The sequence below is a fragment of the Manis javanica genome, chromosome 12 (genome assembly GCF_040802235.1).
Source record: "Manis javanica isolate MJ-LG chromosome 12, MJ_LKY, whole genome shotgun sequence".
In the NCBI taxonomy this organism is placed as follows: Eukaryota; Metazoa; Chordata; class Mammalia; order Pholidota; family Manidae; genus Manis; species Manis javanica.
The window spans coordinates 107,247,562-107,261,309 of NC_133167.1; the positions used below are offsets into that span (position 1 = coordinate 107,247,562).

Here is a 13,748-nt window from a genome sequence, read left to right on the forward strand (position 1 = left end):
GCGGAGTCCGTGCAGTCCGGGGATGCAGGCCCAGCCGTGCGCGGGGCCGGGACCGCCTCGGGCCTGCGAGGGGCTTTGCGAGGCGCCTGGGGGGCCCGGCGGACGGAGAGGGCGGGCGGCGAGGACGCGCGCAGGGGCCTTCGGCTCCCCAGGTAAGGCCCCCGGCCCGGGCACCTGTCACCGGCCGCCCCCGCGGCGACCAGCGCGTCCTCGGGGCAGGGACTCCCCGCGGTCCCGGGACATGCGGGGGGTAGGGATGGCAAGGGGCGGCGGGCAGCTGCCCGTCAGGTGCCCGCGGCCGCTGGGGCGGTGTCCCCGCCGTCGGCCCAGGTGAGCGGGGGCACCGTTTGTGTTCATTGGCGGGCTAGGTCGGGACCGCTTCCGACCCATGGGGGGCAGCCCTCAGGAAGACCCCACCCACAGAGACTTTCCGCGGCGTCTTTCCGGGGCTGTTAGCACCTCACCACCCCCCGACCCCCGCGCTATCCTGGTCCCCACCCGGATCTCACCCAGGAAGCAACAGCTGCAGGGAACGTGCGCGCTCCGCGCACCTGCTGGGACTCCCAGGTGTCTCCAATCACCCCTGCGGCTTCAGCAGGTGCCTCCGTGGGCTCGGACATCCGAGAGGGTTGGAGTTTTCAGGAGGCTACAGAGGGGGGCAGGTAAGGTGGGAGTTGGTCTTCAGAGGCTGACATTGAGCTGAGAGCGTAGTCAGGGCTCTGCCCGCCCCCCTGTCCCGCTCGGTGGGCCTCTGGGGACTGACTGTGCTGGCATCTCATCAGCAGGTTAGTCTTCTGAAGGGTGTTGCCGGCAGAGGTGGTAATTAAAGAATTCTGAGTGTGGGCATGGAGTCCACGGTGCTTGGTGACCCCCCTGCCCTGGGGAGAGGCCGAAAGGGAACCTAGATGAAGGTTAGGTTTCTCTTTTGATATCTGGGAAGGTTGTATCAGTGGCTTTCCGCAGCGGCCAAACCACTTCTGACTGCAGGACAAGAGAGTCGGTGACATCATTAGGTCACGAATGGAACGCAAAACCGTCAACACTCTGAGGCGTGAGAACAGAGGTCCGCTGTGAGCATTTCCCTGGGGAGAAGAGCTGGCCACAAGGTCTGGTCAGTTGTTCCGTCAAGCGTTTGCCCAGCGGCTCAAGTGTCAGCAAACCCTTGCCCGTCCGTGTACGTTGTTGGCATTGCTAAGTCTGTGCTTCCAGAAGAACTTTGGTCCGTGTCAAAATGATAAAACAGGGGATGGACAAAATATATATTCTAAACCAATTTCTTCATTATTCTACTCCTTTGTATGGATCTTCAGCAAGTATTTGCTGAGTGTCATCTATTCACCAGGCAGCTGTCTTGGCACTAATCATACAACAGTGAAAAGGGCACAAATGTTTCTTCTCACACGACTTATATTCAGTGAAGAAAATCTGGCCATATAAAAATAGACTGATAACTTCAGAAAACAGTAAGTGTTTAGAGCAAAGTAATACAATAATGGACCAGACATACAGTCTGGAGGATGGCGTTGATAAAAATGCACAGAGGGTTGGTTCTGTGACGATGTAGCGTTTGAACTGAAATCTGCATAATGAGAATGAAAAAGACCAGCAGAGGGTGTTCCAGGCATATAGGCAGCAAGAGCAGGACCCCTTGCTTTGTTTTCCTTGTGAACAGAAAGCCCTGTGTGGATGGAACGTGTTGGGAAAGAATGTTTGATAAGAAAGGAAATGAGATAAAACAGGGTGAAGACCCTGTGCGGCTTGCAGGCCACGGAGAATTACATATTCTCATGTTGCGGTTGCCCCTCGGCCCCCCTGAAACCCGTATGTATGCACATCTCCTTTTAAACCGTTTAGTGTTGACCCTTTTCAGCAGCGCCCCCTGCCCGTGTCCTTTTGGGTACAGGGTAGGGTGAAGGTTTCAGGAAAAATGATGGTGTGGGTACTGAGTTGTAGTATGAGTCCCTTCGAAACAAGTATAAATCTTCCCATTTCTTTGCTTCTCAATTAACTCAAAAAGAAGCAGAATTTATTTTTTCCTCTCTAAATTAAGATATGATCTAAATACCTAATACAATGGCTCTTGCAGCCCTTCAAGGGAATCAACGAGCCAGGAAAGGGCTGGTGGGGGAGCCACGCCTGCCATTTGGAGATGGTCCAGGAGGGAAGCATCGCTCTGCAGTGTGAGGTCCCAGCAGGGAAGCCATGTGGTCGCTGTTCCTCGGGACACGGAGGCCACGTCTCCCCCTGGAGAGGGTGGGTCTCAGTTCAGTGTCTTTCCTGAATTCAAACTTTCTCAATCAAATGAATCTGTGCATAAATGTGCTGAAGCCCATTGGGAACCCTTCCTACCTGAAAAAAAGTCACCATCATCAGAGATGGATCTTGACCTGCACAATAGCTTGGCTGCTGTGGCATTGAGGCTGCTCCACAGAGAAACTTGGTCCGAGTGGGAGGAGCCCTTTAGCAGTTGGGGCCGGGCTCTGGAGTATGGGGGACATGTCCTACATGAACGCGGCACTGCAGGGTCCGACTTAGCACCCCTCATCACCCAGGGGCTATCCCAGGGCACTCTTCACACCTGTGGGCAACAGGGATTCTGCACGCTGTGGGCTACGCAAGCTTACATTCCCTGGGCCCTCCATCATCCCGGTGCTGTTGGCCAGCCTTTTCGCATTGACTACTGCCTTGCACAGACACAGGGAGGAAGATGCCTGTGGATTTCTAAGCCTCACCGAGGATGCCATGCACAAAGCATGTCTACTCGGGTGCATGCAGGCAGCCCGTCACTGAGGGCACCACCCTAGCATATCAAATACTGGAGATCTCAAGTGTTTGTGCTGCCCTGATGTTTCAAACACTTTTGACCCTTACCGGGACATTGCTCTGGATATCAAGGTAGCTCAGAGTGTGAACCAAGCTTTGGAACACTTGGTGTTGCCCGAAAAGTTGGATGTTCTCATCATTGTGAAAAGTGAAAATGTGTATCATTGCAGTATTTGTCTAAAGAAGGCAGTCGCTTCCAAGACACTGACTTTGCACACTTCCTCCAAGGTCCTTATTCTTGTATTGAAACAGTTCTCAGATTTCACAGGTGACATAAAGGCTAAGCAAGTGCAGTACCTGAGTGTCTTGTCACTCGGCCATACAGGTCTCAGCAGAACAGGAGGCCACGTGCTGTGCTCTGTGCCATTCTGCTCCATGCTGGGTGGAGTTGTCATGATAGATATTACTTCTATTATATACAATCTAGAAATGGCCAGGGGTAGAAAATGCATGATGCTAAGGGAACCACTGGTGATATTACTTTCCCCCTTCCCCCCCAAAACCATGTCCTCTTATATCCAGAAGAGAGAACTGGGAAAATACAGTGGAAGTATGTCAGTAGGTGGGTAACCAAGGGGCCTTGTGGCTGACCACACAGACATGGGAGCAAATGAAGGCCCCAAGAGACTCTTACACCAAAGTTCCTGAGTTGGAGGAGCAAGTGGGAGGAACAAAAACAGAAACAAATAGGCCTTAGAACAGTGGGAATTCCTCCAAAGAACCATACTGAGCAAAGCCTGAATTGAACCTCAGGAAAATAGAATTCCCCCTGCCTTGCAATGTAGTGGTGATTCACTTGTCAAAATACAGAGATGAGGTGGCAAATTATCACCCTGAGCAGGAAAAGCACCTCCTTAACAATCTATCCAGGGACATCCCACCTCGGATGGTCCCAAGTGTGGGCCAGAGTAACGAGAGGGCTAACAGGAGGGGCAGAGTCTCTCCATGACCTCCAGCACTCCCCGTACAAGTGTTGACACATGTGCCTGCACGTGCACACACACACAGTCATTCCTGGATGAAGAAATGAAGTGCTGTAAGGTCTGTCTATGTGCACACTGATGCCATTGGGTAGTGGTGACTGCATTCTGGTGTGAGGTCATATATAAGGATATTTTGTGTCATGGTTTTGAGTGGTTTGGACATGTAGAGGGGCCTCTGCACGTGTTCATGGGACGTGGCGTTCGGCATAACTTGTGCATACTTGGCTCTGGGGTGTCGGTCTGCCCTGCAAGGGCCCTGGAGAGGACTGGCTTTTATTACTGGCTCTGGGGACTTGGCGGCTGTGGTGTGTTTGAAGAGTCCTTGTTGACAAGGCATGAGATGTTTCCGTTTTTGCAATATGGATGCAAGCCCATAAATTTAGTGACTTGGAATAATTCAATTTGGAGTGCATTTGTGTGTTAAGGAGGATGGTGTTTTGTTTTCCTGTGTTTTCTACTGGTATTATAGGGTGTTGTAAAATAAGTTCAGTCTTTGCAAATTGTTAAAATCAGTTTCAGTGGTGCACTTTGGATGAAGAGTGGAATGGCATTTGCATAGCTTTGGAGGTGTGGTGTTTTTATTACACACCTTGGGGTCCACCTCGGGGTGGTGCATGGAGTGTCTGCATATGAGAACGCAAGGGTTTCTGCACAACGCCTGGCCCTGGTCAAAATTGGGAGTTTGTATTTAGAGTTTGTGTTTTATGTGCATTCAGAAATGAGGGGAGTATGTGTGTGTGTTCTGTGGGAGGACAGTATTTAAATTCATTGACTTGTGGTTAGAGATAGTGTAGGTAAATAGTTTATTTGGAAATTAGGGCCAAGAGTCCTTATATCTTAACGCTGGAGGCTTTTATGAAGATGCAAATGAGTTCAGAATAATTTTTTCCAGTGTCCTGGGCTTCACATGTCTTTTACAGTTGCCCTGACGGCCACCTCTATCAGTACACGTTATCTGCCACCTTTCCTTAAATAACAAAGATGACTGCCGGGGGCTTGTCACTGCCGACCCCTGCGGCCGGGGTGTCCGGAGCGGCCGGGAAACCCTCGCGCTGCCGATGCCCCAGGGAGGGCACCTCTGGCCTCAGAACCGCCGCATGTCCCAGAATACCCGTGGGCGTGCGAACTCGCGTGGTCCTGGCGGGGCTGCTCGTGCAGCCGGCGGCCGCCCCACAATTGTCTGCATCAGCCTAGAGCCCAGAGGTCTGACGGCAGTTTTGGACCCTCCGGAACTTCCAGGACTCTGGAAATACTCGGGGTCCCGGTTAGAGCCCTGGACAGGCTGGGGCCGCCCCTGAAGGCAAGGCGGTGGCGGCGCGCTCCCCGCAGCGAACGGCAACACTTCCGCGGCCCTTAGGCAACCCGGACCTTGGCGTGAGACCCTTGAACGAGCAGCAGCGCAGCCCCGCCCGGCCCCCCGTGCGCCCCGGCGCCCGCTGCGCAGACACCCCGACGCCCGGGCCGATGCCCCAGGGGCCGGAACTGCGCCTGCGCCCACCTCCATCCGGGCCCCGCAGCCGGAGCTCGTTTGCGGCCGACCCGGAAGCAGACCTCTCGGGGGCCGGCTCCGTTCCGCGGCGCGGGTCTCCGCGTTCCCAGCTCCCCTCGCCCCGCGCCGCCCCGCGCCGCCTCTCCCGCCGGGTCCCGCGTCCTGCGGCGCCCCTCGCCCCGCCAGCCCTGCCCGGTCGCGGGCCGCTCTGCTGCCGGGCGGACGCGCCTGCCTCCGGTAAGGTCGCCCCGAGGCCGGGCCGCTGCCGCTCCTCTGCCTCCGTTCTCCCCCCGGGGGCCCCCGGAGTCCGCCCGGCCACGCCTCCGCCTGGGGCCGCCCTGCTGCGCCCAGGCGTCCCCTCGGTCACAGCGCCCCTGGCCCGCGGCTCCCCGCGCCCGGCCCCAGGCCCCCCACCGGCCTTGCCCGTCCGGGCGTCTTCGCTCCTCTGGGCGGGGGCGTGAGGGGGAGACCGAGGGAGGAGCAGAGACACGGGGACCGGGGCGGAGAAAAGGGGGGCAGCTGAGGGCGGGGGATGCGGCCGATGGGGTTGGAGACACACTCAGGGTGAAAGAGTGACCTGGGCGAGAAGCAGTGGAACGAATGAAAACAGAAAGGGCGTCCCGAGAGGTGAACGAGAGAACGGGAGGGGGCTTTGCCAGTTCACGTACCCACTGCTGCCAGTTTAAACTTAAACTTCTCCTTAATTCGGATGTTTCTATGTATTTGTGACATGAAGTTTTAGCTACTTTACCCGTTTGTGAATGCTTTTGCCTTAATTTTTGCTAGGAATATACAATACCCACTTTCCCTCTTTTTATTTGTTTCTTCATCTGGTACATAACCTTCCTGAGCTGGTTGCAATATTCTTGGAAGGGACATAAAAATACTAGTTTTATGGAGCTTCTCATCAAGAGATGATGTCTGTGAAATGCTTAATAATATCTGCAACACTATTAAAGAATATTTGGGTCAGAGAGTTTGAAGTTCATAACATTTAATGAGTTATAGAAACTTTATTAGACAGTACTGGCATTTTCTTCAGCAGCATAAATTAGAAACATGCATTTAGGGACAACAAAAGTCATTGAATGCCTACGTTCTGTCAGAAGGCTGAGTGACAAATGAAAACTACCAAATTTAATGTAAAAAACTCATCTTGCCTGGACTTTGTTATATCGTTTTCAGAAAGGCTTGTTATTTGGTGACTGTTAAAAAGGATATTCTGGAATAAGCAATTATTTTAATTTCCTGCATAATCCATACTCCTGTCATAGAAACTGTCCTTTTCTTTTAAAAAAAATTTAAATTCTTTTACTTTTTATGTGTTAATTGCTCCGTAATGCTGAAATACAAATGAGCAATACATTCTAGGTCCTAAATGTACTTTCTGGAAACAGTCTGTGATCCAGAGACAGCTCTTAGACTGGTTCATTAAAATACGTGTGTGTGTGTTTTCCAGGGAGTCTGCCCCCCTAAGAAGACCAGGCCCAGGGACCATGCCCTACCCGCCAGCCTTCCAAACCCCAGTGTGCTCCCAGCGTTAAGGCTACAGCACATCCTCAGCCCTGACTGTCTTGATGACTTTCTGCCGTCTGCTCCAGCCAACCACCTTCAGGTATGTACTTCTGGGATCTTGCTTCTGAGCCTGGGGGCTGTTGGTCGGCTAGATTGGTCCCTCCCGCACTCCGGCATGCTTGCAGGTCTGTAGAGCGGCATGACTAGTTCCCTGGTCCTGGGGCATCCTCAGAAGTGCTGCAAAGTCCTCCCAGGGGGTGGGAACCTCCCCTCTAGATTCGCGTGCCTGTTCGTCTCTTCCTGGGCCTCCAGGAGTCTCGGGAAAATTTTCGTGGAGTCTGGCGAGCCATGGATGTCATCCCCAGTTTATTCAGGCAAGAGTGGTTGCTGGTCCCTGGGGATTACTTCTGTTTTCTAGAGCCTCAGGCAGGCCAGGATGCTATCTCTAAGCCTCCCCTGTTAAAACAGCCACTTCAGGACTTTGGAAAGAAACTTGGTATATTTATGGACACTCATTTCTGGAAAAGGTACCAGAGTGACCCAAAGATATCTGTGTATTGGCATTTGGGGAAGGCTCTGTAATGCCCTTCAGTAAACCAGACATCTTTCCTGGAGAGAAAAGTTGATTCCATGTTTTCTAACAACAACGGTCAATTATAACTGCTGTAATAATTGCCATCACAGTGACTGACAGTAATAATGGCAGTGGTCTTACAATGAGCAATAAGAAGGCAAGGAAGCCTAAGGAGCTGGGAGAACAGACCAGAGACCTCAGTGAGGGATGACCGGATGCCCAGGTCTGGACTCGGGGTGGTCTCAGAGCCCTAGGTCTGCCCCTTGACATGTGTTCTCTGAAGACGAAGGACAGGTGGCAGGAGAGAAGAAGAAACACGGCAGGTGGGGCACAGGTGACAGCAAGGACTGCTGGGAGATGGCCTGGAGGGAGCGCGCTGGGAAGACAGGAGCCCTGGGCTGCCTGCCGCCCCCACCCATCCTCACCCTGCAGTCTCCGTCTGGCCGCCCAGGACGGAAAGGCAGCTGAACCGCGGGCCTGCTCCCTCCACCCGTCCAAGGAACCCGAGTGCTCAGCACAGTCGGAGCCCTCAGTGCCAGCTGCCTTTCTGCCCCTCCGGGTTCACTGCCCACACATCTCTGTCCCATTGCACTGCCTGGGCTGCTAGGATGTCCTCCCTGTCCCTCAGGCTGGCAGCTGCAGGAACAGCTGGCAAGAACAGTTTATGGAGAACTTACAGAATAATGCACATGGAAGGCTGGAAATAAAACACCAAATGGAAAGGGTGTAATCATTGTGAATAAACAGATTTTTAATTCCATGATAATTGTAAACTATCAACACTCAAAACTAATTCACTACTAGATGCCATTCTACCTGGAATAGGCTTTATAAAGAATCCTGTTAAGATCCTGTCTGACAGAAGGATTGTTTATTTAAGGAATTACCCAGTCATGTGCTATTCCATTGGCAAGAACAATGGAATCAGAAACTCTTCTTAAAGATGCTTCGATGTAGGGGTAACTATGTGAAGTGTGGGATTCACATTAACTTGCACAGCCTCCTCCAAAACAGACAGCATACGAATATTAATCACACAGTGGTGCCCAGACACTAGGCATATACAGAGAGATGTAGAAGAGCCTTCTATACGGCATGGAAAGGAAAGCATTCAACAATCATGGAATAATTCAATCTATCCTTGCTTAATCTCTGACTGGTAACATAACCAGCATGAAAAATCCTCCTCCCTAGGACGATGCAGACAAGCGTGTCCTCGCACGCTGTGGGTGGAATCACGATGTGCGCTGCATTTGGGGACTAGCACCCAGGCAGGGTGTACTCAGGACCACACACAGGAGCCCACCACCCGCAGTGCATTCCACTCGAGTGATAAACTCAGGATTAAGTAAGAAAGCCAAACCAAGCCATTCATGTTGACATCATCGTTGGAGGCAGGAGAAACAAGCCTCAAACCACGCACCGAGCAGGTGGTTAGTCTGAGGTTCGCTCTTGTATCAGAACAATAGAGAAAGGAATAAATTGGCAAAATACTCAGAGCATTCCAGCTGTGACTTTTTCCCCAATTTTTTAATTGCAAAATACACATAACATTTACTATCTAAACTATTTTAAGGATACAGTTTAGTGGTATTAAATATATGCTTATTGTCCAAACTATCACCACCATGCATCTCTAGAACTGTTTCCATTTTGCAAAACCGAAACTCTACCCATTAAACATTAACTCCCCTTTCCTCTCACATCTCCCTTTCTGTCTCCATGAGTGTATCTACTCCAGGGGCCCCCTGTACATAGACTCGTGCAGCCTCTGTCCTTCTGTGACTGGCTTATTTTCACATAGCATCACATCCTGCAGGGGCATCCGTGGAGTAGGTGTGACGATGATGCCCGTCCTTCAGGCTGACTGGGTCACGGTGTGAATATGCCACTTTTTGCTTACCCATTGATCTCTAGCCTGTGGTTTTAACTGAGAAGGGTGATAACTCATTTAAGTGTTTAAAAAGTGTGAAAGCTTTGAAAGATGAGTGATGAGTGGATCTACTTCTACACGCAGCAAATTGTTAGACTGGATGAACTGGAGAGGGAAGGGTGACCACCTCCACTGGAAGACACCACTTGTCAATGAAACCTTAAACAGACATTTTCTAGACAATCAGGTGGGACTAGGACATCTTCCCCCTGTCCCCCTACAGCCCAGACCTGTCACTGCCTTGGTGGGTGGGCTTTGAATGCTTCTGAAGGCTCGTCCATGAATCTGTGTCAGCAAGAACGAAGCTCATGAATGAAGGGGACAAAACAAACAGAAGACCAAAGAGGACAAGGCGATGTGGGAGGGGGGGAGGCGCTGACAGCTGGGCCCTGCCTCGCCTGGAGGAAAGGAGACAGACGGCAGCCGCCGGACATGAGAGGCCTCCGGGAGGCGTTACGTTGCAGAGGCTGTAACATCTAAATACTAACAGGAATGGCTCTGTTTGGGAGGGCGTGGTTTAAGATAAAGGATGTATTTTACAAGTAACATAGAACTCATGATGTGGTAGGAAATAGTAGAACCCAAACATAAAGTTGGAAGGAGAGAGTTTAACTGGGATTAAAAGTAATTCCTCACCGGTTACAGGGTTGTGGCATCAACACTTGATGCCAGTGCGGGAATGCTTTACCATTTGATGGTTGAAAGTGTGTACCTTCAAAATTATGTACATTTTGAAGTAACTTACAAACCACCTAAATCTCTTGGTGTTTGAGGAAGAGTCTATTTGGTTCTAAGATTAGGGGCATAGCTGGTTCCCCTGATCGTGCAGGCCTTCTTCATAATCACATGTTGTTGTAAATAACTACCTCATAATTCATAAAAGTTTTTATAAGGAGCCTCAAATTGTTCTTCATCTTTGAATTAGATTCCACGAAGGACTTTTATTTTTCTTTGTTTTATATGTTTTTCCAAACTGAATTTTCATAAGCTCATGAATTCCTTTTTTGTACTTTAAAAAAATTGAGTCATAGAGTCGTTTTCGTCCTGTCATTTTCTGTCGTCTTTACCGGCAGCATGGTTTCTAAGGGCTGCGGCCTCGTCTTCCCCAGCTTGTTTCCCTCTAGTCGCTTGAGAAGCCTTTGCTTCCTCCTTGCCCTCGCGCCGCTGTCCAGCCCAGGTCCGCGGCGCTGACCGTTGGCCGTCCTCATGTCTCCCGGCGCGGTCGCTTCTCTTCATGGCTTGTCTTTCTTTTGGGAATTCGGAGCTCCGCCAAGTCATTCCTCCCTCTTGCCTTGCGATCTCTTAGGGTCGTTCTTGTAATTCTGCTTTGAGGCCCTGTCTTTAAGGTCTTTAATAATTTGCAGACCACCCACTACTAAAATCATTGGATGACTTTTAAAAGATGTTCTACTCCAAGGCGAAGGATCCGTTGAATGTTAATATTTTATTACTTTTTCATTCCTCCACCTTTTTATACTTTAGCCTTTTTAACACTTACTCTTGGTTATTATTTCTTTCAAGTCATTTTCATTGAGTTGGATTCCCCTTAAACTACATGAATTCATGGTGCTAGTGAGGAGAGAAGCACCTGTGGGTTGGGCTGTAGCGGGAACTCTGTGCAGCTCAAAGCAATGGCCGTTGTGGACATTTGGGAAGGGGCTGTGAGCTTGTTGGCATTTCTATGACCTGAGAACAGTCCACCACCGAGGCAGAGATCCCTGGAGAGGACCCCTCTGCTAGAGTGGGGTTTCTGATATAGGGACCACAATGCTCACAGAGCTTTTCTCTGGGGAAATAGGTTTGGGGTTGTATACATTTTTAAGCTCTTAAAAATCTTAATTTTTCCATATTAAACACTTCTAGAATGAATATGCTTTAGAATTCTTAAAGCATGTTATTTTAAGTAAAAGTATGTTCTCAATTTTAAGTAAAATTACAAGATTCTGTATGAACATTAAATGATGGAGGATGTTAGTATCATGTCACCATAATGCTAGCGGGGGCAAGAAACCACATTCTGTGGTCCTGTTGGAGAGGGAAACAGGTCATCGGCCTTAGACATTTGTGCAGTAGTGAACTGGCTCTGATTTATACCATGTGGATATCCTTCTATATCAGGGCAAAATTCAAGCTAACAAGGGCATACTACTCAGTTCACAAAATTACCGAGTATTTTATAAGCCGTTCTTAGGAGCCAGTGCACACCAGGCCTCACTGGGGGCTCTGGCTTGGCCTCCAAGTACGCCATTCAGGGTGGCTCCTCCCGCCTCTGATGCAGCAGCCCCTTGAATGGACCCAGCGTTTAACAGCTGAGAGGAACAGAGGCCATGATTCTTCTCCCTCATAAAAGCAACCCTGTCGCAACGGTTGCGTCTGCTTGAGAAGGGAGGGTCTGCAGGGCCTTCCGTGCTGCTCAGGAGAGACCTCGGTTGTGAGCCACCTTCTTGCTGCGGTGTTAACATCACCCCCCTTTACAGTTAAGTGGGTCCAGCATTCACTGAGGGACTTGACTGGGTCCTGGGGTGCCGCCAAGGCTCAGAGCTCCAGGCTAGACGGAAGTCTAAACATCTCAAGCCTCTTCAGCCCTCGTGAGCTCCCACTTGAAGTCACTTCAGAAGGGTGAGAAATGGCTCCTGGCAGAGGGGTGAGCAAAGCATGTCAGCCAAGTGCCAGCGTTTGGCCCTGTGCTGATGAACCTAAACCGAGAAGGACTCTGTTTATAGTTGGCAGGGTGTGCCCGCCCTGCGTCACACACTGAGCACCCTCACTGAGCCTCCACAGGCCACACACTTGCTGGAGACTGGCACGTGGGTGTTACCACTGCTCGTGCCTCACAGCTCAGAGGGGGCAGTTCAGCTGGCAGTTGAGGAAGGTGCCCTGCCCCCGCCTGGGGAGACGTGAGGTTTGGTGCCACCATCAGACAACGTTCAGGGAAGGTCCAGAGGGGACGTGACATGTACACAGATTCCTGAAGGAGAGTTTCTTCTTCAAGAACGCCAAGCTGGGGTGCGAGGGAGGTTCAGGTAAAGGGCTGTGTGTGGGCGAGACGTGAAGCCGCTGGCCTGCGGCCCACGACGCCATGCCTGCGGGGCAGGCCATCTCCATTCAGATAGGGATGAGGGGGCACTGGAGTGGTGAACAGCTGGGCCTGATGGGGACCTGGGCCCATATTAAGAATTTGTCTTTAGCTTCGCAGCCATTCTTACCACGCTCTTCAGGATTCCACTCCACGCCAGGATCCCTGGTGCCCATACCAAAACCGCGGACTCCAGGTGCCCACCCTGGGCCCGACGGAGGGGCTGCTGGGTGATCTGCCTCATTCCCACGTTCCCCAGGGGACCCCAACCCGTGCGGACTGTGGCTGGTGTTACTCAGGATAAGTCTGGTGCTGTTCCTGGGTTACTGCTGTCTTCCTCACCTTTGCATTGTGGCTATTTTATTTTTTTTATCGTACCCAAAAGATTATATCCTATTTGCCATCACCTTTTACTGTAGAATATAAGGTAACTTTTGTTTTTTACTGTTTCCTATAAAGAGTTCACTGTTATTTACTGGGTTGCCTATAGGAGATTCATCTATCCGAGAGACTGAGGGAGAGAGACATGGAAGACAAGGGCTGTAAAGTCCTGGGCTGGGAGAGCCGTGGAGAGTGGCTCACAGATGTGTTCAAGCCCCGCTGAGCCCTTGCACTCCTGCGTCTGTGCCGGTACCGCCCCAATGTAAGTAAGCACAGCAGTGACACAGGGTTCCCAGTGCCAGCACTGCACCCTCGCTCGCCCTTCTGTGCCGCCACCAGTCCTGGGGAGGAGCTGGGGGTTGGGGCGGAGGGGCTGGCCTGCTGAGTCAGTGCCTGGGCCCTTGACCTCTGACCCACCCAGGACCAGGTTCAACACTCTCTGGGCCTTAGGGCACTGGCCTTGGTGATGAGGGCAGCAACAGTGATGACAGGATGACAATGACAATTTTTTTTAAGTCAAAAAATTTTTTGTAGTTAAAATGAATGTATATTGAATGTTTTCTTCAAAATCTCTATTCCCAAGTACCTTAAGATAACTAAGTCTTTCAAAATTTTAATATTTTCAGAAATGCTTAAGCCACATCCTATTTATAGGAAAATCAATAATGAAACTAAATCATTTATCCTAAGAAGTCTTGATATTTTGAACTTTGTAGGGTTTTACAGTCCTTAAGCATTAGCCAAATCTGACTTGAAGAGGCCTATGCTGAAATGTTTTTGTTTTTTAGTAGTAAAATATGCACACTCTAGATACCTGAAAGAATATTTCTTTTGAATGTACATTTTAAGCACAACTGTTTGCACTTATATAGAGTCGCCCTGCTGTTCACCAGCCTGAGAGAGGACAGATCACAAGTCCTCTTAAAGAGCAGGACAGATCCCCTGCCTCAGCGCCCCTGCAGTATTGCTCCTCA

At 50.7% G+C, this 13,748-nt stretch overlaps 1 protein-coding gene across 4 annotated transcripts in view; it reads left to right on the forward strand.

The window, feature by feature from the left end:
• Positions 1 to 13,748, forward strand: part of LOC108391951 (uncharacterized) — a 22,457-nt gene continuing 8,709 nt past the window's right edge. The window contains exons 1-3 of one of the 4 annotated variants that reach the window (XM_073219213.1): positions 1 to 152; positions 6,755 to 6,910; positions 12,884 to 13,036. The gene's annotated coding sequence lies outside the window, so the exon portion shown is untranslated. Of the gene's footprint in view, positions 153 to 4,633; positions 5,533 to 5,793; positions 5,923 to 6,754; positions 6,911 to 12,883; positions 13,037 to 13,748 lie in introns of those variants that run through there. The other 3 variants (XM_073219215.1, XM_073219212.1, XM_073219214.1) reach the window with 3 other exon arrangements.